The sequence below is a fragment of the Aquila chrysaetos genome, chromosome Z (genome assembly GCF_900496995.4).
Source record: "Aquila chrysaetos chrysaetos chromosome Z, bAquChr1.4, whole genome shotgun sequence".
NCBI lineage: Eukaryota > Metazoa > Chordata > Aves > Accipitriformes > Accipitridae > Aquila > Aquila chrysaetos.
Window position 1 is genome coordinate 74540038 of NC_044030.1, and position 24083 is coordinate 74564120.

General features: G+C 38.1%; 1 protein-coding gene across 6 annotated transcripts in view; it reads left to right on the top strand.

Moving 5' to 3' along the window:
• PRLR (prolactin receptor) overlaps positions 1-24083 on the top strand; it is a 124898-nt gene that overhangs the window by 24498 nt on the left and 76317 nt on the right. Inside the window, exon 1 of one of the 6 annotated variants that reach the window (XM_030004295.2) lies at positions 12684-13104. The exons of 4 other annotated variants lie outside the window; for them this stretch is intronic. The gene's annotated coding sequence lies outside the window, so the exon portion shown is untranslated. Of the gene's footprint in view, positions 1-12683; positions 13105-13934; positions 14235-24083 lie in introns of those variants that run through there. One more of the 6 variants, XM_030004297.2, reaches the window with a different exon arrangement.

A 24083-nucleotide genomic window follows, 5' to 3' on the forward strand; every position in this document is an offset into this window, starting at 1 on the left:
TTAATTCCAACTTTCTTTTTTATTAAGTTATAGCCAAATATTTAGCTGTAGATGATGTTCGAGAGACAGAACTTGTAGAAAGAGATGCTAGAACAACTGAATCATTACAAATTAATGAAAGGGGAGAATCATACAAAGTACAATGAACAGAAGACTCCTAAAAAGCAGTGGGATAAGAATAGAGATTTTAGTATGAGAAAAGAGGTAAAAAAACCATATTGCCAAAGAAGGAGATATCAGAGCACAATGATCAGGTAAGAAATGGTCAGAAATTGGAAATTTCACCATGAGATAATATTGCTTAAGTATACTGTAGAATGAGACTTGACACCAGCAAAGGTATTTAGGTGGAATAGGGGAAGTCATCACTGGAACTGGCCGGTAAAGGATAGCAAACATCAAAACTGCAGGCATCATCCTGAGCTCAAGTTAACATTGGCCATGCAGAGAAGTGGGCCTATTAACTCAAACTCAATGTCACACTAATGTCACTACACTACTTTTTGCTCATGTGTGGTCCATCCACTTTCTAGGTTAGCTGGACATGTGATGGTCAGCATCTAGTATTGTAGACATGCCCTCTGCTTGGCTATCTGACTGTATGAAAGAAACCTACTTTGCTTTAATGATACTGTTTCTCTTCTGCTCTTGGGTTCTACGCTGTTTCTCTTCTTCACTTGCGTTCTTTAAATAAAAAAGGCCATCTGCCCAAGTCACTTACCAGCATCTTCTTTGAAATCACTTAAAACTGTTTTTCTTTACAAAAATGAGAATTTTGGCAGCTCATCTCTTTAGAGAAAGGAAAAGTACATCTCTGTAATTTCATTTCCCTGCTAAAGCTTTTCAGAAAGAAGTCTCAGTTACATACAGTTATATACCTTATCTTAGATGTTAACTCTTTTCTCTTACACCTTTAAAGTTTCATGTCTTAAAACCTAGTTTTCCTTATAGGTATTTTCTGTAATAGTTTTGTGGAAAGATACTGTACAGTTGCACGACTCAGTGTAAAGTGTGAGATATAAATACTGTTTCCTGAATATACAGTAGTACATACAGGTTTTCCAGTGGCATGGAAATAGACATGCACAGACAAATGTACTATGGATTCCTCCAGTAACTGGCCTTAGGCAACTAGTCTAGCCAGTAGTTGCTGCTGGATCCCCTGGTCTCCCAGTTGCCTCATACACTGACACACACATGCAAACGGCTCTCTTCACTAAGCTGGTCCAAACTTATGATCTTACTGGTAGCTAACTCCAGTAGACTCCATGGTTTCTCCATGAGCTGGTTTGAACCTTCTGGCCTCCCCAGTACTCAACTTTCAGATCCCATATGGTCTCTCCAGTATCCAGCTGCCCCTGGGCCCTACTCTGAGGAGGAGTCTGGAAAGCAAGGGGGTCTGCTCGGAACCTCATGACCCAACGGGAGGGATCTCCTTCTTCCCTGAATTGATGTATATGGTTACATGGTTTACAGAAGTAGTCTTATGCCAATTCCTGTTGTGAGAAACCCCGCCACCTACTACCACGCCTCCCCAGTTCAGTTTGCTTCTGTCATGAATAAAATCTTTAACTGATCGTTTGGTGTCCTTTCACCTTAATTTAGCCCGAGGCAATTTCGAATTAAACGGGATTCCCTGAACTGTCCAGTCTGGGTCGTGACACCACTCCAGTACTTGAGTCCCAAACCTTTTTTTTTTTTCAATATTCTGAACATTTTTGGTTACCTTAGTATACAGAAGAGCACAGATACCGTGTGTCTTTATTTTTGCACCACATTTTCTAGTATTTTTTTGAATTTCAGTACTCTTTAGCCTTGTTTTTTTCCAAGATCTAATTTTTTTTCTCTGTGTTTACTCAGTATTCAGATTGTTTCATTCAAATTCTACCTAGGGCGTGTCTGGGGTTTTTTTGTTCAATGATGGCTGTATTGGTATGCAGAAGTTGTAAACTACTTAATACTGGTCAGAGCAAGAAGGTGAAAATTGGATCACTTTTAATAATCTTGTTAATAACAAGGTTTGTTATTAAGTAAACAAGGATATCTAAAAGATAAATATGTGCAAGGATAGCTTAATAAAATAGAACCCCACAATCAGGAATTTCCCATAGACATAGGTAGTACCAGCAATGTGCTACTAACATACATCAGTGTGCATACATTCTTTGAAATTAATCCCAATGTGGTGCACAAACAGTTACACAAAAACAAGCAGATCATCTCAGACCCCACACAATATACTGTCAAAGTATGGCAAGGGAGTATTATAGACAAGTGCTAGCAGTAGTTGAATGAGAGCTCCCACCAATTTTTCTCCTTGCAGAGAGCTGAAGGACCAGATAGGCTATTAGTTTGTTTTCACATTTAGACAGAAGCATTCTTTCATAACTGCAACTAAGGAAAGTTGGCAGGTTCTTAAAGGAACAATGTGAAGGGCACCCACACAAATTACTCTTGAACAAAAGAAAGAGGCAGTTCAATAAAAGACCAATTTGGCTAAATCATGAGTTCTTCACTGACTGAAGAACATGAAGATTGACCTGAGAAAGAGAGAGTCACATAAAAGGTGGAAACTAGGTCAGACTACAAAGGCTGAATAGAAAATTAATAGCATATACATGTAGAGGTCAAATCCAACACATCAAGTTGCAGAATGATATACAGCTAGTCTTTATTTTCTCTGCTTCGTTGTCTAAAAAGGCAATGTTATTTCACCAAATTATTTCTATTAACATAGATCCTATTTTTAAAAGATGGCCTTTTTTCTTGAAAATTGCATGGGATGCATAAAATAATTCTCAGCTAGTACATGTCAAAGAAAGTCAAAATGTGAGACTAACATCCTGAGGGAGAAAATTGTTCTTCTTGGGTTTTTTAAGTATTTTCCGGTTAGTATGATCTGATGTTTCACAAATAAATATTTTTATTGTAATAAACAGTATCAAACAGAATCCATGAAGAACAAAGGTTCTACATGGAACCTTCTAAATTATTCTAAATGATTGACTGAAAAACTGTATATTAAGTAGTCAGTTTAGCCAACCTGTGTGGGAAATGAAAAAACAATGAGCAGAATTTATGGGTGAAAATACAACTTTTGTCAAAATCTCCCATAGACATTCTACATTCCTGTTAGAAAAAAAAAATATTGTATTTTCAAAAGCATATACAGAACAGAGAAGGACCAGTAAAAAATCTGTATGTCTTTGTTTTTTTAAATATCTAAAGCAAAGTACCTCCTGGTACTTCGCTTGAGAGATACTTCAATCTAGTCTATTAGCAGGAAAATGAACTCATAATAAGGATATTTTCCAAAGCATTATTTCTGTGAGGCATTTTAAATAGATGACTCCAGAGAATTAATTCATATATTTAATCCACAAACGATGAATGAGGGCAGTTTTGTATAGATAAAAATGTTCTTCAATTGCATATTACACTTGTAAAGGCAGACTTACAAATTGACATAGACAGGTAAATACTTTCCTATGCCTATGAATCAGGTGTACTGATATGTAGACTATCTGTCTATGTATTGCGTGCAATAATTTAAGATAAACAATTGCAGCTGTAATTGTCTGCATCAGGTGCCTTAAAATCATAGTAAAAGGCCAGCTTTTTCAAGAACAATGGGAAAAACTCTTCAACATTGCTTGGAAACGTAGACCCTCTGTTACTAGATGTCTTTGAGAACAGGTTAGAAAAGTATTTTTTGCAAATGACTTTAGTACACTTGTTTATACCTTTGAACTGAAGAGTGGTTTAAAGGGACCTCAGAATATCAACTGTGCTCTGTGCTTAATTGTGTAAAATTGAAAACTTTACCCCATTCCACAGGTTGGATTTTTGCTTTTAAAAGCAAGAAACAGACTGAGTATTCTCCAAAAGCTTGGTTGCTCCTGATTTCCTCACACAAGGTGATTTGGCCTATACCTTAGATCTTCCATTTCAAAAGCATTTCCTGTCTCTTGTATAAGAGGATAAGAGGAGAAGGCAGCCAATTTCATACATCAATAACTTCATTATCATCTCTCTGCTAATGAAGTGGTGTGCATATGTCAAATACTGCACATCTGTTGTAAAGGGTGCTGAGAACAGAATATGTTGTAGTCTTTCAAAATTCTGTTAAGACTATGAACGTAAAGCTGAGGTTTGTAACAAAGGAGTAAACCTATCACAAAACCACATTCATATCTTTGTCTCCATTTAATTATCTGTGCATATCAGCAAACTAATAATAACAAAGGGCTTTGCTAAGAAACCAGTATTTTGATTCTGTACAACTAAAGCACCTTCTGCAGCAGATAAGCTTTTCACAAGGAATCTCGCTTATCTTTGTAAGAAAGCTTCAGATTGCACAATAATGAAAGATTATGTAGAACTGGAAAAGCAACATAACCTACCATAGACAAGCATTGAAAAGTGAAACTTGAGATGCCAAATTATATTTGAAAACCAGAGTGTGTGCCTACGTAATTATAGTTTGTTTTCCTCTGCCATTTTGACATACATAGGATGAAAATCTCTTCTCTTTTCTGTGCAACAGACCTATTGAAATGGAGATCATGCTATTAGACTGTTAGCTTTACCATCCTGAAGTGAGAAGCTATAAAGAGTTTTAAAACAAGAAACAAGAAACATTCTCAAGAAAAGAATCATTTAAAAAAAAAAATCTGATTCTGTAACAATAATCTACAATTCTAGAAACCTAAAGTTTCTGCATAATGATGAGACACTGTTTTGAACTATTACCACAGAAATTCCATAAAGTTTGTGTGTATATTCTATCAGGTATTGAGCACCTATAACTTCTTCAGCTCATCTGGGTTGGTCTTATATGCTGCCGCTTACTGTTCCTGAGCACCTGGGAATTATTTTTCTAGCTCCTTATACCCATTGAATGAAATGCTGTCAACTGGATTCTTGCCTAAACCAGGACACTAGCTCCTGAAGCTCATCTAAATGCCAGCAGGGAGTGTGGCCATGTACTCTCCATCATCCTAATGTGTCGGTGCTTATCTTCTGCACCAGAAGTTCCCTTGGCATGTAGCTGTGCATACCCAAACATGTTTAGGACCATTTGTTCTACAGAGGTGACTTTTTCTTCCATTAGGAACATCTAGTATCTATAGCTCAGGTAGCATTGGTAGACATAGTAGTGTTCTTGCCCCTATTGCCAGTGCTGGTTTTACTTTCTGACCATCTAGTAGTGGTCAAATGTAAATACTCCCATCAGTGAACTGGGTGATGACACTTCAGCATTAGCACATTTACAAAAGGTAGTAAATTAGGGGTGAGGTCAGGCTGAGAGGACAAGTGGCAGAGTTTCAACCCAGACGATACTTAATAAACTCAAGGAGTGCACCAAAAGAAGGCTTTCTTCTTAGAGAAGACTTCTGCATCCAAGATGGAATAACCTCATGGATCAGTACAGGCTGGGAATGAGCTGGCAGGGTAGCAGCCCTGTTGAAAAGGACCTGGGATTTATAATGGATGCCAGGTTGAACATGAGCCAACTGTGCACTCTTACTGTGAAACAGGCAACATTGTGCTATTTGAGGGGGAGGATAACTGCATCTGTACTGCTGTGTTCCCCAGTACAAGAGAAATGTCAACAAACTGGAGCAGAGGGTCCCTAGGATGGTTAGTGGATTGGAGCATATAATGCACAGGGAGATCCTGACGGAAGAGGGTTTGTTTAGCCTGAAGAAGAAAAGGTTAATGGGGGATCTAGTTATATTCTTCAATTACCTAAGAGGCCTGACTCTTCTAAAAAGTGTATAGTGGGAGAAGGCTGTGGTCAGAAGTTGCAACAAGGGAGATTTGGATTGGACATAAGGAAAAAATACTGAGAGAGAGTGCTTAAACACTGGATTGGTTTAGCTAAAGGGGCTGTTATCTGCATCTTTGCAATTCTCAAAGGCGCCTCTCTCCATTGACTCATGAGAAACTAGGGACTTATCCTCTCTTCTAAGGTCAGAAGGTTGATTTTAGATTTTATTTATTAGAGAAGCAGTACCTTAAATGGATGCTTAAATTGAGCAGAGCATGTTTGGCATTAGGGGAGTACAGCAATAATTTGATTTGAAGAAATTGCTTTTGCTCCCTTTACACTTTATTTTCTATGTACTACGTTTTCTGTAATTTTGTGATGGTAGTTCCTTACTCTTTTCTAGGAATAATTCCATGAGAAACAGCACAAGCAGACAAAATTAACATTATTTTTTCTATTTGCTTCTAACTGAGAGTGATTCATAAATAATCTTACTAGGCTTTGTATTTTTAATGATTTTGCCCAGAATTTTTTAAGTATTTATGGAGGTTTTTTCAAATATGTAGTTCTACTGAAAAAAAAATTTATTGTTATGCATAAAGAGAAAGGCATGTACATTCAATAAAAATTCTTATTTTAGATTAAAGAAAACAATAAAATATAAAAATGAGCTGCTGTCCCTGCAGATAGGCAATCTTACTGGGATATTAAAGCTCAAGTACCAAGAAAACAAACATACTTCATACCCAAGTTCTACTTGTCAGAGTGCTTTGAGTGTACATTATATTGTTTATTTGCCATGTGGTTTATTTTCTTGAGCAAATTATGTGAAGCTACTGTTTTCCCAGTCTCTAGAATCTGTCTCTTCAGGTCATACAATTGTAAAGTTCCATGTGTTAATTCCTTCTTTTCAGTGTGTGGTTTGTAAGAAATTGTCACAGCCATTATCATTGCTAGTTTTCTACCATGTGGCTGTCTTTGTCTCTTTGCAGAATTCAGTTCTTTGTATTAATATGCAGAAAAAAAGCTCAAAATCGAAGTAAGGATACCCCACTAATAAAACATTCTTCCAGTTTTGAACTACTACAATAGAACAGCATCAGTTAAAAACATGAATTAGGCATTGTAACTATTTGTTTCTTGTTAACAAACTATCACATACAAAACTTGATTGACTCTTAGGAAGAAAAGTTAGTAATTACCACCGAGAGAGACAATTATCATCATTATGGACAAGTTGTTTTTTCTTGAAATTATGCCTATCACTGATAGTGCACAAAGAAGGGGGAAAAAGGGGGGGAAAAAATGGAGAAAAGGATAGCTAAGTAAAAATTAATTATTAGTAATTATGTCAGTATTAAACTGATCAGCTAGAATGCTTTTAGTATGCTGATGGTCCTTGTGTGATTTCTTCTAACTAAAAAGTATGATTCTGGTCAAGAGGTGAATCAGTCCCCCCAGATAATCCTGAATAACAATTAAAGTATTTTTGTTGAAAATAATTAAGTGGAAAATTGGACAGCCTTGATAGGAGAGAACTATTTCCAAATTTCCTATTTGGGATCCCGTATGACTCTTAACGATGATGTAACATGATTTTGAATAGCAATATATTTTTCAGAAGTGAGCATTATTTTCTATTTCATAAAGGATTTAATACACCTAATGGAAATAATTCTTAAGGGAGAGTTTTCTTCTAATACATCTCATAATATGATGTATTATATCGTATTATATGATATAGATGATATGACTTGGAAAACTCTCAATTTAAAAAGGCAAAGATTTTTCAACTTTATTGGATAGCACAGCTGTCAGGCCCAGAAGTTAGAGCAGAGACCTGAGATTGTTCTGGAGCAAGGAACACAAATACATTCAGGCACACTTCAGAAAAGATCTTTGAGTAGCCATTATACTACAGTCAGGGTTGAACTTAAACATCACTCAGGAGGCACTGCTCGTGGGCATCGGGCTTGCACTGATGGCCATCAGTAGAATACCATGGAGAAGTACATTAGGCCAAGTTCATAACTGAACAGATTACAGAATCAGAAGGAATCTCATCATCATTACATAGTTCTGCCTTCTACATATTACATACTTTATTGATTTCACATACATCTCCTCATCTACTTCAACAATTTCTGATTGATTTAGGGAGCAAACAACTCAAGACACAGTTCTAACACTTCTGCATATGATGAGGCTAAAAAAGTAAGAACATAAGGAGGGCAATACTTAAAATACACTTTTACAGCTACTGCTCCTTAGACAATCATGGAAGTTAGAAATTAAGCATTATTTCTGTTTACTGTCTTTTAAAAAGCTGTATCTATCTGCCCTAAAATAATGGATGGGACCATTTCTTAGAATATTTTAAGAGACTGAATCAATTTAAGATAGATTGTAAATAACTAGAAGACAAGTCCTTTGAAAACCTGTTTTTATTACCACCTCTTCCTCTATTCGTCTTTTCGGACAACATGAAATTCTGTTGGATGTACTGTGCTAATTAGATGTGGAGTTTTGTGGAAATGTATTCTGGTTTAGAAATGTAGGCGGGCTTTTTGTAACAGTAAAAATATCCAATAAGAAACTACTTATTGTGTGACAGTGTAACTTCAGTTATAGATCAAAGAGATTAAAACTGTTAAACTCTGAAAGGGTTGGCTGGTCTGTCACTTATTTCCAGTACAGAGAGACCATATTACTGTGTAAATGCTACTTTGTGTTCATGGCATCATTGTTCATCAGTTAGATCTAATGTTGTTAACCCAGTTTTGTATTTGTGCATCTCACATCAACCAAGCTGTTGTGATACAGGAATGTTGTTGTTTATAATTTAAGCAAAAAAATCTCAGTCAGGATGAATATCATCTTTATTTCATGAATGTTCCCACGAGAAGAAAACATATTTCTAGACAATAGATAGAGTTTACTGTTTTTCCCTTTCTCTGCATGATTAAATTGAAGGGACAGAGTTTGTGACACAGAAATATGAAAAATAATGAATTGAAATACAGATAGTGGATGTGGTAACCATTCCTTCCACCATGTTCCAATTCTGGTTTAATAGTAACCATAATTAAACTATGTGCCAACTGCGAGAGAATGAGATACTCAGTGAAGGCATCCATGAAAGCTATGGGTTTGTTACAAGTCCACAATTAAAAGAGATAGGAACATTTCACAGATTTCTTTAGGAGGTAGTCAATTGATCAAACATGGCTCAATGAAGTAGGAGACTGCCACGTTGTACAATAATCCCATCCAAGAAAAAAGAATTATTTTATCTGTATCAACAGATAAACTCAGCTGACTGTCCCAGCCTTGTACAGCTGAATATGAATTCACAGGGGTTTATAGGGCAAGTGATACAAGGCTGAATTAGATAATATTACATTTAATGTTCATTCTGTATTAAAAAATATATCAAAGGATTTTGTATGTATATTGGACATCATGAGACAAGGATGATTCCTGAAGAACAGCTCTCAGTGATGACAGGCATATTCCTTATAGTTATGTAAATACCAAAAATGTGCTTATAATTTCAAAATAAAAATAAACATGTGGAAACAACTTCTGTAAAACTAGAGTATCTGGTTAATTCATTTGTTCCTTAATTCTTTCAGGCTTTATAGGATTTTCAGTTTTCTTCAGCACGGTTAGAGCTATTTAGGTCTTTGCATTGTACCTCACTTAGTAGGAACCCAGTTTTCTCTCTTATACCAACACAGATAATGAGTTGCACTGGCTGCAGGCATGAGCAAGTGTGGTAGATGGAATACTTCATCACTGGTTAAAGGACAACTTCCACACAAGATCAGAAGTGACCTCACTTCTAGCAGAAGTCCTGCCTGCCACAGGCTTACCCCAGAAAAGTGTCGGGTCCCTCACGACCGGGCAGTCATCCCTTCCTTCGCTCATGTCAGCTGCCGCTTGGCCACCGTCAGTCACACCCGCGCGATCTCCGGACTCCCTGTGACTGCCTGGCTCCTGGAGCCGTGCCTGCTTGCCAGTGTGGTGGTCCATGCACACAGAGGCCACACCGACTGAGATTCCATTGTGTGACCATCCGCTACGTGTTAATACAAAGATCATCAGCATGTCTGAGGGTAAAAAAGACTGGGGATTTCTGTGGCAAATGGCAGTCTCACATATCCCAAGAACAGGAGTGCAAGAATAGGGTCCCCTAAGTGCAGACTGCTGTGGAGGTCTGGGGAATGGTTACAACGGCACAAGGCCCTGGCTATTAAAGTGATTGTGGTTTTGTTTGAGAGGTGCAAAGGATCTGTGGAAAAGACTCACAAATGTAATGGCTGGAAATGTGGTATGTGTTAAGAACAGATTTTGAAAATAAACCAGCTTCAGTGCTTTTTGTCCAGGACCAAAAATCCAGAAAGAGGGAATACATGGGAAAATACTCCATGTATTTTTGATGACATGGAGTGTACGCAGAATGTCCTGGACTTGCTGGCCTCGGCTACTTCTGGGTAAATGAGAAGGCATGGCTTCAGCTGCCAGCCCACCACAGGCCATTCTCAGATAGCATGGGCTACAGCTCTGTCAAAATGGTAGCCACCATGGGCTAAGGACATCCTGGTCCTAGGGCTCCTTGCTGTACTTCTGGGGTGAACCTGCTGTGTGACGAGGAAAGGGACAGGACTTTTGTGGCACATGGGTGACGTGAGAGTGAGTGAGTGGCCATGGCACCTGCCATGTCTTCTCTTGTATGACAAATGTCCTGTAAGTACATTTTGTCTGTCTCTAAAGAGACATCAAAGGGTTTTGGCTGCTGCTTCTTCCGAGGAGATCATGGTAAGGAAAGTAGGCAGCAGAAGAAAGTATCATTCTCTCTGTAGTTCTATGCATTCTTATTCCTATTTTATTTCTTACATTCTTTCCTCTACATTTAAAAAACAGAGGCTTGCCCTGTTTGCTTTCCTCCATTTTTTGGTTGTTTGGGGGGGGAGAGGGAGCGGGGGGGCGGGCGAGCAGAGTGGGAAGGGTAGGGACAAACAGACACAACTCCTATACAAAGTATTACTGTCCAAGGAAGGCTGGAGATTTTTGGTAGATAACAGCTATGGGAAAGCAGGGGGAAGGGAAAGACAGGTTGCAGTCTCCTCATATGCCCCTTCTATCTCACTGCCTGACATGGTCCTTTTAGGATTTTTCTCACCTGTAAAGCCCTTTCCTGAAACCTTACTGCTTCCTTTTACTGATTCCTCCAACTTCTATCTTCTTTCCTGCCTTTCTCCCAATGCTACGTGCTTCCTGCTCTGACACTATTTTGCTCTTTTTGACAGCAGTGAAATTCTGTTCTGCCTAAATATCAGAAGTCTGATGGAGCTCCAATGTAGAATAACTTCACTGAGGTTGATGAGGTTTTACCAATACAAATGTCGTTATGTTGAAAATAAAGTTAGGCCCTTGCTCTCTTAATTTACTAAACCTTCCTTTCCATAAATGATCTGTTGATGTTAAGGACTGCTGTTTGGAATTTAATAGCTTATTGTAACAGATTCCAAGCCTACAAACTTTTCTAAAATCAGTCTTCAGAAATGAAGTTATTATGCTTCTAGACCAGCCAAAGAGGAATCTTTCTGTGCTGACTATAGGGGCAGCTTAAGATCCTGACCTAAACCAGATTTCTAAAGTGGATACACCAGTTACGTGACATGGGATTAGTCAAGTTGATAATCCCTTTCAGAGACTGGCCAAGCTCTATTCTACAAGTAGCTATGCTTTTTTTTTACCCTATTGAAAATCTGCTCCAATTTTTCATACTCTGATGGTTATTATCCTTTGAGTTTACTGCCTGATTATATTTGTGTTCTGTTTCTACCTGTTGTTTTTACTCCAGCATTGTTCCTTAGCCTAAATAGCTACTGGACTTTTCCAGTGCTTCCTCTCTTTTGTATTTATAGATGTAAATTACATTTATAGGGACATGCAAGTGCCTGTTCCATTTTCTGCCTCAATCTTTACTTTGCCACATTAAACCAGCCCAGTACTCTCAGTCACTTTTTAACAGATAGGCTTTAGAGCCTTTACCTCATCTTGGTGACCTTTCTTTTCTCCTGTCCTAATTTGAAAGAACCTTTCTTGAATGTGGGTGACCTGTGTTCTGTGCATATGAGATCTTACTACTACCTTAAAATATTCTCCTTAATCCAGTGCTCCTAAGATAACAGTTATCTTTTCTTGGCAGTATTCCACCAGAGGCTGAGTGTGCTTGCAGAGACTTGCCTGACTGGCTTGAATACTGCTAGTAGTGTAGCCACAGGCACACAGTGCTCGTTAAAAGCTGAAAAAACTAACTCAAAATCCTGGGGAAATAATTAAGAACTATCTCACACTGCACTGCTGGCTGCCACAGTTACCAACGTTGCATTATGTCAGCTAGCTATAAACTGGATAGAACAGGTATAAATGTATAAAGTTATTCTTGTTACCAGATCTCAGTGATAGTTCTTAACTCTCATCCCTCATCTTTCACTAAATCATTAGTGATTTAGTTTTTGTTCTCTTTTTCCTATCAACCAGATTCCAGGGGTATAAAGCCTATTTTTTTTAGGGGAAAATGTACATGCAGACCTTAACATCATACGCTCCTCTTACAGAAATTAAGATGGCGATGGTGTGGACAGTACTTCTTGATTCACCTTCATTTTGAAAATCTCTTCCCTGGGCAGGATCTTATCTCTCTCTTCCCCCCTTCCCCGTTTTGATCTCCCTGTGTTTAGCAGAGGCAAGCAGATGCAGAAATAAAACAATCAGCTGCAGCCTGCTACATCTTTTCTGGCTAGTGAAGTACCTGTTAGGTTCTACCTTCTGTTCCTTTTCTCATTTCTGAGGTGATAGCATCTTTTTAAGCACACATTTCCTATTTACCAGGAGCAGTTTCATCCCTTTCAATACAGAGAGTCACTGGTGGAATTTACTCAGAGCTGGCTGAATGCTGTAAGCATGTGATCAATTTTAGGGCATAGTTTTATGATACAATCAACGGAGTCTTTACTGCCAGCTATGCATTCCGTTCCCCTATTGCCAGCATTTGTTTGACCTCAGAGCGAGCCTGTTCAGAATTTTACAAGAAGAGGAAAAAAAAAAAAAGAATTGTCTTCCACCAGTGTAGCTCCCTAAACTATCTTAACTTGGAGTCAGATGGATAACACAGCACACACGATGGATGGAATGGAGCAACACAGGTGGAGGTGCAGAGTGAAACTGTTCCTCTCAGCAGCAGCTGGCAGTTAGTGTAGCCCAAACCATCCTGAAGAAACACACCTGAAGTTTTACAATCTCTGTGGGTAGATCACAAGGTATGTTTGAAAATGTTTGTCTGTCTTGCCAAGAAACTGTTCATATGATTCATATGATTCATATGATTCATATGATTGTTTGAAATAGTCTGCAGAATGTCTGTTTGGTCAAAAAATGTGAACAGTTCTGACCTTGACTGGAGAGACTTGACTCTAATAACAACTTAACATCCACACCACAGAAATCCTGCTTCATTATGAAGAAGAATGTTCTTGCTCAATCTTCTTGCTTAAAAGAATTTTCACTATACATGCATGCATTTTATTTTCTATTCAGTTCATTGGCATGAATACAGAGAAGTTAAAAATGTGATTCAGTGAAAGCATTAATAAAAATATGTAAAATTATTTTCAGTTAAGTAGAGGTGGATGGCTAGAGAATAAATGAGTATGTCAGTAAAATTCAAAGCCCTATCACATAATCTGAAACTCTTTTCAAATCACAGGAAAAAGCTAACAAAATTACAAGAAAAGATCTTTTTTTCTTCTGTTTAGTCAGCTTTTTAATGTAAAACCAACACCTTTCATCCTGTTGTAAAAATAATTTATTTTTTCTGCTGTTCTAGAATATAAAACATGGACTACTGGTGCACAAAGAGTATTATGGATGCAATTATGTTGAAGGGGTATTAGTTTTCCCTTAAAAAAAAAATTAATCCTAGGCAATAAGCATTTAAAAGGAGCCACAACAACCTGTAGAGTACGTAGCTGATGCTTAAAAACATTCTTTTTCTGCTGATGCATTCCTATGCTCCAGAGTACACCTCTCACCTTTAAAGCTGTCACACTCCAAACATTGCTTGCACTGAAGAGAATCACTGTTTTGCCTTGAGCAAGGAACATAAGTGTTGCAAAACTGACTCCTCCTCTAATGGGGAGAGCATGTACAAGTACACAGAGTTGTATTTCTCCTAGAGCTGCCAGGCTGAATATTTTGCAGTCAGAGCTGTAAACCTCACAGGCTTTTTCTTTGTTTATCTTTCTACTTTGGGGTCTTTTTTCCCCCCTTTCTTTCTGGATTCTTCTTTTAATGTATGTGAAACTCTTTCACATGCTGGATTTTCACGTCCTTGTTCAGGAAGCATTCATGCATTGACATGGGTCAACATAATTTTCGTTCCCAGGCAAAAGTAAGTACAGCAGTTAAACCTGATCCTACTGTATGTTTTTCTGACTATAAAGGGTTCTGTGTCGTTGTATAAAGGACAGAGTAGACTGTAGATCTATTAGCAGCAATTAAAAACTTACAAAAAAAGTAAAATCAGTTCAACTTAATATGGTATGCTAAATATTGTATGGCTCACATTCTGAAAAAAAACCATTTCTACTTGCCAGTCAGTGGTCTCTTTTAAAATACTGAAATAAGCTGGGCACAGATATGCCACTCCTTCTATATGTTTTTGTAAAATGACATTCAGGATTGTGTTTATTTTTTTAAAGCATTCTTAATGCACTTGGTAGTACTAATCTCATGATATTACGGCTTTATATGATTTATGTTCACTAAATATACCTTATTTATGTCATTCATTAATGAAAATATGCTGGTTGGGGAAATAAACCTCCTGGAGCTCCCGTAACTGCCATCAAATCTTCCACTATCTCATGTTCCCTAGCTATCATTTTATTCTTCCTGTGCTACCCTCTCCTACATTTGCATATACATTCACTAGTTACCAGATCCTGTTGTGGGTAATTATCTTCAGAATTCTTTGATATTGGCAGAGACTGGCAGTCAAAGGCTGAAGGGAAACCGATCTCAGAGAGAAAGGAAAGAAAAGCTGGTAACTGAGCTGGCGAGGAGTAAAGAAAACGGTGTGATTTGATCCTGAGATCATCTTTTTAGCCAATTTTCCCTGCATTCTGTTGAAACACTGTACTGTCATCATCTGTAATATTTTCACTATTCCAGCAGTCACCTGGGAATTCATTAATAGTCTGGGAATGAATACAGTTTCCTTTGCTGTGAGTTCCCTCTAGAGAGCGCAGCAGCCTGCAAGACAGTGTATGGATTCGGTGTCCGTATTGCCAGCTTAAGCTTTCTGCTGCAGAAATGCTATGCTGCAGCTATCAGTCTTTTCTTCTTTTGAGAGTTGGCTTGCTATTATTGAGCTGAACTAGGCACTCCCTTCCCCAAGGCAGGCAGATGGATTGCCCAGGCAGTGAACAAGTTCAAGCAAAAAGTAATGCTTAAATGTCGCATAATTAATTCAGCCATTTACCACATGCACTTTTCATGGCACCGAGTATCTATAGAAAGTCTGTGGGGTGAGTGCACATCGGTCTTCTGTGATGAAGTACAGACTAGTTAAAGTCTGACACAAGGATTAACATAGACCCTCATTTGGCATGGAGCTTGCAGGTCTTGAAGGAAAACAAAATGTAGAGAAATGCAGTTAGTATAAAGGCAATGAGGAGCAAAAACTGGTAGGTAATCCTAGCATTTTTCATGTTGTTAAAATTGAACTGGAAATCTGCCAGACTAAATTTTCCTGTGAAAGACAAGATGCTTTGGCAGGGCAATGTTTTCCAGTGGACTGAGCTCAGGAGGATAGTTCAGGTCTAAGAATTTTCATCTTTATTTTTGAGAGGGGCTTTATATGCTTTTAAGCTATTTCCATTGGATTGTCATCTTTTTTTGTTGCCCAGGTAAAGATCCTTTTTAAATGTGTCGAGCTTTCCTGGCTCCAGCTGAGTTAACACCCATAGCAAATGAAGCTCTGCTATCAGAAACAGGGAGCTCAGGAACAAAGGTGGCTTTTGAAAGCTCTGGCCTTCATTTAGAGATTGTGGAAGTCTGACTTTTACACATTCCTTACTGCAGTGAAGAAAATGGAGTTCAGCCACTTCCTTCAAGCTTCATCAGGATTTCAGTCCAAACTTCTAGTCTCCCAGGCTTGTGTTCTTCACCAGAATTAGATGCAGGTTAATTACAGACTCATAAAACCATAGAAATATTTCATTCCTGCTACCTCATGGTTTTGTCTTGTTTGAAGCTAATAATCTGGTACTTCCCGACACCCAAATTCACAAACTTTGTTTTCTATATATTTATGTACCTGCGTATACATATATGCATGTCAATACACTTTTTATCCTTCAGGCAGGATTTTGTTAGGGCTTTGTCCCAAACTCTTGCTATGCAGTACCCTTCTTTCAAAGATCTATGCCACCTTGAAAACCTTAGTTTTCTGTGGCTTCAGCTTCAGCACCACTTTTGGTTCCCATTTACTCCCCCAGTACAGCTGCCTTTCAGAGAGGTTGTACGACTTCACAAGGTAGGATCAAAGGGCAACTCTGCCTGTACTGTAAATTCTTTGTTGTACTAATTAATTGGACTAATCTAATGCTCTAATAACTTTGCTCTAATAACTTCACTCATGAAGACCTTCTCATTGACCTTTTCCTGACTGGTCCCTACACTTCTGGGGGGATGCCTTTACCCCCTGGTTTAGTCCCCATTCTTCTTTAGCTCTGATTGCTGTCACATTTCCCCTCAGCCTGGCTCTGAGTTAGAAATCTCCTGTCATATGACGCTGTACTTACTCCTGCTGCATGGGCAGCTAGGCTAAACTTAGTTCATTTGAGGCTGGTCTTAACCATTTAAAAGAACTGGCTCATGTTATTTTAATACCTTTTACTGATTGGTCAGCTGTAGCTGTACCTATTCTGCAGTCCTCCCCCCACCCCAAGTTATCATTGTGGAGCATTTTAATTAAACATTATGAAATCAAGGATTCAGATTTTTTAATGAGCTAAATAATGAGAGAAGAAAGGTTTCTCACTTTCTCGCCCTTCCTCCTTCCTATCTTTTTTATTGCCTGGCCTTACTAAAGAGGTCATGACATTGCTCTGAGAGAATAGTATCTCACAGTTCTGGTAGATACTGGTTGGTAATGGTTCTATTTAACATGACCTTTAATCCTTGTAAAAACTGACTTGCTGAGAAACTTTCATATCCAGTGGACTTTTTTTACAGTCACTCTTTAGCTCTAAAACTTTATCATAACTTCCAGTAGAGCCACAGGTGATTCTGTTGGAAAGAATATCTTTGCAGACAATCTAATTGGACTTCTATATAACTGATTTTTCAGTTCCTTGGCAATACTGAAAACTGCTTTTGAAGAAATTAAAATTATCAGGTTTTCTTAACTGTGTTTTGGCAAACTGAAAAGACAAAACTTCAGGTTGAACAAAGCATTCAGCTAATGCTGTCTAACCTGAAAGAAACCCATTTCATTTTAAAGCTTTTTTTTTTTTTAAGAAATAAAGTGAATTGTGAAACTGTCATATTAAAAATGTAAAAGTTTTCTTCATAAAAATCTGTGATGACTGATTTCAGTGTTTCAGAATATTGTCTAGGTTTTCTTTCTCTTCTGAAACACTTTATTAATGTTGATACAGCTTATTTAAATGTTTCAGCTCATTTTAGCCTGCGTGTCTGGATAAAAGTTCTAACCAAAAATTTCACTCAGTGTAATTTAAATCTCTGCTTTTCCTTTTCTAAGATTTACTATCAATTTTGGTATGTCTGGACTAGTACAATTGTTATTCTGAGAATCTTGTGACTACCTTTCAAATTGTTGTTTGTCTGTTACGATTAAGAAGGAATACCTTCTAATCACGTGTTGTGGTTTAACCCCAGCCACCAACTAAGCACCACGCAGCCACTTACTCACTCCCCCCCCACCCAGTGGGATGGGGGAGAAAATTGGTAAAAGAAGTAAAACTCGTTGGTTGAGATAAGAATGGTTTAATAGAACAGAAAAGAAGAAACTAATAATGATAACACTAATAAAATGACAACAGTAATAATAAAAGGATTGGAATGTACAAATGATGCGCAGTGCAATTGCTCACTACCCGCTGATTGACGCCCAGTTAATCCCCGAGCAGCGATCCCTTGCCCCCACTGCCCCCAGTTTATATACTAGATGTGACGTCCCATGGTATGGGATACCCATTTGGCCACTTTGGGTCAGCTGCCCTGGCTGTGTCCTGTGCCAACTTCTTGTGCCCCTCCAGCTTTCTCGCTGGCTGGGCATGAGAAGCTGAAAAATCCTTGACTTTAGTCTAAACACTACTTAGCAACAACTGAAAACATCAGTGTTATCAACATTCTTCTCATACTGAACTCAAAACATAGCACTGTACCAGCTACTAGGAAGACAGTTAACTCTATCCCAGCTGAAACCAGGACATCACGCAAGTGCAAGGACTTCATGAGACTTGCAGCTGTTGCATCCACCATCAAAATCTTTCTCCCACTTTTTCGAGTGTGAATATTGATAAACGCCAAAATGATCTAGTCATCTCACCTTACTTGGGACATCACATCCTACTTATTTTTGGGTTAGGAATTGCAAACTGTTACTGTCCTTTGGACTTAAGTCAAATTCCATGACAGTTCTCTACAGCTAATCAACAGAAGTTTTCTTAAGGAGTAATTCAATTCATTGTGTATAGCAAGTAACTTCATATTCCCACAAGCAGCCCATGTTTGGTAGAATTCTGTACTGATAGTGATGATTTCTATATGTGCTATATTCTTCTGGAATTTTCTCTTGCAGTAAAAAAGTTTTGTATTTTGAGTTACAGGATAGCTGGTGACCTTACAAAGGTTTTGTTTAATCTTTATTTCAAAATAAACTATGTAGGATGTTTCAGTTTGAGGATTCAGAAGAGTTTGGATCAGAATTCTTAAAATGAGAAATCAGGAAGCACTGAACCGTGAGGAAATTTTTATCAGTTTTTGACTGTATGACTAAGGACTCTAGTTGTAACTACAATGATTCAACTGAAAGATATATCTGGAGGTTAAATCTGGGAAAACATATGATAAGTTTACTTTCACTTAAAAATAGATATCCTTTTTTCCATCAAATTCAAACATTCAACTCAAACTACTTATTGTAAGAGCATTTCTTAGGATATACATTAAAGTGATTAGAAAAAGGAGAGAAGAGAGACAAAACAATCAATTTTGTCTCAAATTATAGTATTCACAAACACAACTCACTGCCATGGAACGGTTCAAGTTGAGATCTGCAGTAGTTCAAACTTTGAAAATCTTCTGCAGGACTGCAGGTTGGTTTTTGCAACCTGCTTTATTATGCATATTTTTCCATATTTCACTGAAAATTGTGAAATTGGCAGATAAGAAAAAAAAAACAAACTGAAAAATCATTGCAAAGATACAAACAAGTGTAAATCTCAAAGCACTTACTCGTCACCATAGTCCAGGCTTCTTGTCTTATGTCATGGGCATTGGGAGGGACAGAGTATTCCAGAAGTATCTGCAACACATAAGCATTTCAGAATAGTGCTTAGAAGCTTCTTGAATATGTATGCTCACATGTCCACATATGGTACCTGTGGAGAATGCGTGAGGTGCCTGTCAGGTGCTCTGGTGCCGTTGGATGAACTCTGCAACACGCTCTGTGGGGCAGCTTGAACCCAGACTACCCCTGAACACAGGAACCATTATTGCCCTACCTGCAGCATGTACCTGCCAAGCGCAGCTGTGGCTCTGCCTGATGACCTCTCCTCTACCGCATATACCCCCATACCTTGCAGCAGCATATGACCAACCAAGCAGAGGAGTCTGGTTAGACTCCTTTTAGGGCAGGCTGGCATAATGCACCAAAAAGGAGCTAGGGGATTATTTTACATTTCTAAGAGACCACTAGATTATTTTTTATTTTTGTCTTTCAAAGAGCCAAGGGCACTCTGCTTTATTTTTATTGCTGTCTCTTCCTGCCCTGCTCTAGGCTGCTGAATTAAAAATGTGAAAGAATGAAAATTTGAAATAAATGTTAAAAATACGGTTTTCTGAAAGATCTCTGCTGTTCAGGATTGCACTTAGGTGAGTCCTATCACCTTTGTAAATGGGTTAGATTATCATTATGATCCCTCTAGCTTTACAGTTAATGATATCTGAAAAGATCTCTTTCAGCACATTGTTGCACCTGCTATAATTTGCTTTCCTTATCTTGAGAAATTTTCTTATCTCCTGATTTTCAACACCCTGATGACCTGAGGTAACCAGAGTTTTTTAGCATGGCAAATCTCTTAGCACATTCATTGTTCCCTCAGCGTGAAAACATTCCATATTAATAGTACTTTTAAATTGTCACATTTCCACTTCCGGTGAACATGTGATACATAACATTCCCTGTGAGCAAGTATGTACTGGTTCATAAAAACATTCAATAAACTCAGCACTGATAATTTCTCAAAACTTTCAGTCCTCTAACTGGAGCAAGAACAATCAGGAACAAGCATGACATGAAAATGGAAGTTTTATAATTTAGGACAGAATAATCTGTTTGATGAATAGCACATTTTGGATGCTTCTGTATGGTGTGACCCTTCTTCCTTGGAGGAGACAAGAGATGGCCTTTGGAAAAGCAAAGATGACTTGTAGCCAAATCTACAACTGCTCACAGCTTGATCCAAAAATTGGATTGTTTCTGTTGCTACTTCTTCACCCCTGAACATTAGCTGGGAAATCATGAGAGTTCAAGGAAGCCAATCCCAAGAGAGGAGGCTTTTCCTTAAAAAGATTGATTTTACTTAATCATGATGCAAAGAGAAAATAAACAATACACTTCAGTTATGATAGGGGAAAGTCATGTGCTGTGGTGATATGAAAGGTAGGTAGATCATGATTGTGTGAGTAAAGAATAAAAATAGCAAAAATATCTAAAAATACAAAAAATAAAAGGTACATACTTTAAGTTAAGAGTAAAGATTAGTTTAAAAAACATTAATAGAGAAATTACGTATTAAGCTGAAAGTTTTAACTAAACTACCAGGTTTAACTAAACTACTAAACTACGAGGTTCAGTGACAAGGTCTGGGCATCTGAAGGTAGGATTCTCGTATGGCCCCTTTGTTTTAAGTAATAACATAAAGTATCTTTATCTATATAAGTTAATTTGTTATGATCATACCATTTTGTCTTAATATAAGGAAGATAAAAATACTTTGTTGGCTATTTGGCAGTCAAGATATTTATTCTAATCTTCTCTCTCCAGGGAAAGCCCTATCTCATGTGTCTTATATCATCACTATACCCTAATCATCATATATTTGCTTAGACTAAGTAATGCCAAATTAACCAAACCAGCCTGTAATAATTACTAATATATGTTAAAATACTACTCATGTGTAAATCCTCTCTCCAGTGATTATTATTTACTGTTTCCTAGATTATTTTATGTCAAATACCTCACTTCATTCCTTGTTTGAGTGGTAGCAACATAGATGTCTATTGTGATTCAGAAAGATAAGGAGAGCGTGAAGAAAGGCTACAACCAAGGGAAATGTCTTTAGTACCAGTTAAAGAAGAACTTTGATACAACATGGTGCAGGCCCCATTCCCCCGACTTTTGCTGGAAGACCTGCCCCTCAAAAGTCTGATGACCATAGTCCCAAGAAGCCCTGCCCCCTTTTCCAGCCATATGACCCACTTCACCCAGAAGTGTATCAGATCCTTCAGGCCCAGGAAGTCCTCCCTTTGTCCGTAAGATTCACCATTTTGACATAGTCATGGCCATACCCCATGTGATCTCAGAATCCCCTGTAATTGCTGACAGCTGAAACCCTGCCTTTTTCTTTACCCCAGAAGTATGTCAAAGGCCCTCATATGTATATATGTATGGGTTTGCATAAATACATACATATGTATGTATACATATACATACACATATATATGTGTGTGTGTATAAAGATACATTTGAGAGTGTACAAAGCATATAAATGTATATTCATACATAGTTACACTTCTTAATAAATATGTAAGGACTGTATTTATAAAGTGTATAAAAATGTTTAATAAGAGATAATGAAATTAAGTCAAAATTGAATGTAAATAGAAAGAAAATTAAATAAAAGGAATGTACAGTTGAAGGGTGTGGGAGTGTGTCAGAGAGAGTGGGGGCCCATGAAAACATTTGAATATGCACTGGGCAAAGGCCTGTGAAGCTAACCAAGAGACTGTCACCCAGCCCCAGCTCATCCAAAGAACAGACCAGACCTGTGAATCTGACATACAGTATTACTGGGGCAGCCCTTCAACTTTGACCTGTGCTAGAAAATAGAGGTAACATTGCTTACTAAACTAGAAAGCCAGAACAAAAAAGCAGCTCCATAGGAACATGTGTGTAGGGACACCTACACCCCAAAGGGTTTTCCTAAAATGTGTATTGGAAAGAAGACTGGGCTGGGATTTTGGAAACAAAAGTTTGTTGGAGTGGGTGGGAGGCAACTTCTGCCTACAACTCAGTGTGCTCACAACTACTTGTAATACCATGACAGGGATTGGGCTGCATGTGTTCCCTTATCCTTATGTTGACGTGGATTTTATAGCACTTTTTGAAAACATAATCCTGGCTGATTACATAGAAGACAGAATTATTCTGTGAACTGTTTTTGTTCCTGCCTAGGATGCAGGATTCAAAAAAAGGACAACGCTTAAAAAAGAAAAACAGCTTTGAAAGAAAAGCAACAGTGACAGTGAGAGACAGGTCACCATCACTCCAATGATCAATTAATAAATAAAGTTTCATTGAACATGACTTAAATTGATTGTCTAATGTTTGTTTTCCTATGTGTATGTAGTAGCAGCATGTTGCTAGATTGCAGTATCTGTTGAAAGATATTTACTATGCTCCTGGAGAAGTGGGAAGCCTTGGGGATGTAAATCCCCTTTGTGAAACAGCCAGGAGTCCTGTTGATCTGAACAGAAACCAGGTGGCCACATGGCTTGTAAACCAAAACGCTTACAACATACATAAGACAGTGAGAGCACTTTAGAAGTAGCAGGTATTTGTGGTATATTCTAAACACAGTAACAGTGTTTGGCTTATTTTAATGATGATGAACGTATGATCTAAAAGTGCCTGGACTGTGTGTCTAAAAGGCAGAAGGGGTTCTGAAATAGCTGAGGCTTTTTTGCTGCCTCAGTAGTTACAGACCAAGCAGGGAATGCATGTTTTTAAACCAGCCTTTAGACAAACTGTTAAAGTAGAATAATTTTCACTACTTTGTTACTAATAATGAAGTAGAGGCCTCTGTCACAGATTGCTTTAACAGGATGCTAGAAACCAAGACGTGGGGATGTTTTACAGCATGCGGTTACCATTTGCTACATCAATGTGTTACTGGTGTTTATAATAAAGAGCTGTAACCACAGCTCCCACAGTACTGTCATACTCAGACCTGTGGATGTGAAACCTCCAAGCTCTGCAAGGATTTGGAAAACCATGTCTGGAAATTGTGGTAAAATTAGAGTAAATATTCCTCCACTCAGATACGAAGATCATGTGAGGATGTCTACAACAAAAGAAAGATTTGACAACAGTTATGAGCAGATGTTCACAGACAGTAGCTGAAACTGTGAGAAAGGGTCAGATACCCATATACTGCTTAATAGACAACAGTCATCAAGCTGTCAAGGGGACGTTTTATTCCGATGAACTTTAAGAAGTGAACACTGTTGAGGACAGAATCTGCAAAATTGAAAAGCTTCTAGGAGTAAAAAGGCAAGGAAGGAAGAAACAGCTGTTTGTAAAGTGGTGTTGCTGGCCCTAGAAATTTAACAGCTGGATAAAAGCCTTCTCAAGTCCATGATGTTTAGCAGTTGGAGCCAGAGTGGGAGAAAAAGAAGGATAGCAAACTGCGGTTTTTACATCATGCTCCCCAACAATGCTTGCACCAGAATTTCCCCACAAAACACCAGTTTGAACTTTACCAAACAGCTATTCAAAGCCCCTGGGAGCTGTCAGGCCAGTGGGAGGTGGGCTTTGCAGAAATACAATACCCAGACAGCTGGAATAATATTAATAGTGCTGCTGGGTAAGACATGGCATTATTCTTTGTGGCAAGTCCATTATCCATCCATATGCATATTGCTGGAATATATAAACACTTCTTAGTTCCAACAACAGACCTTTAACTGGTCTGTTAACCAGCCA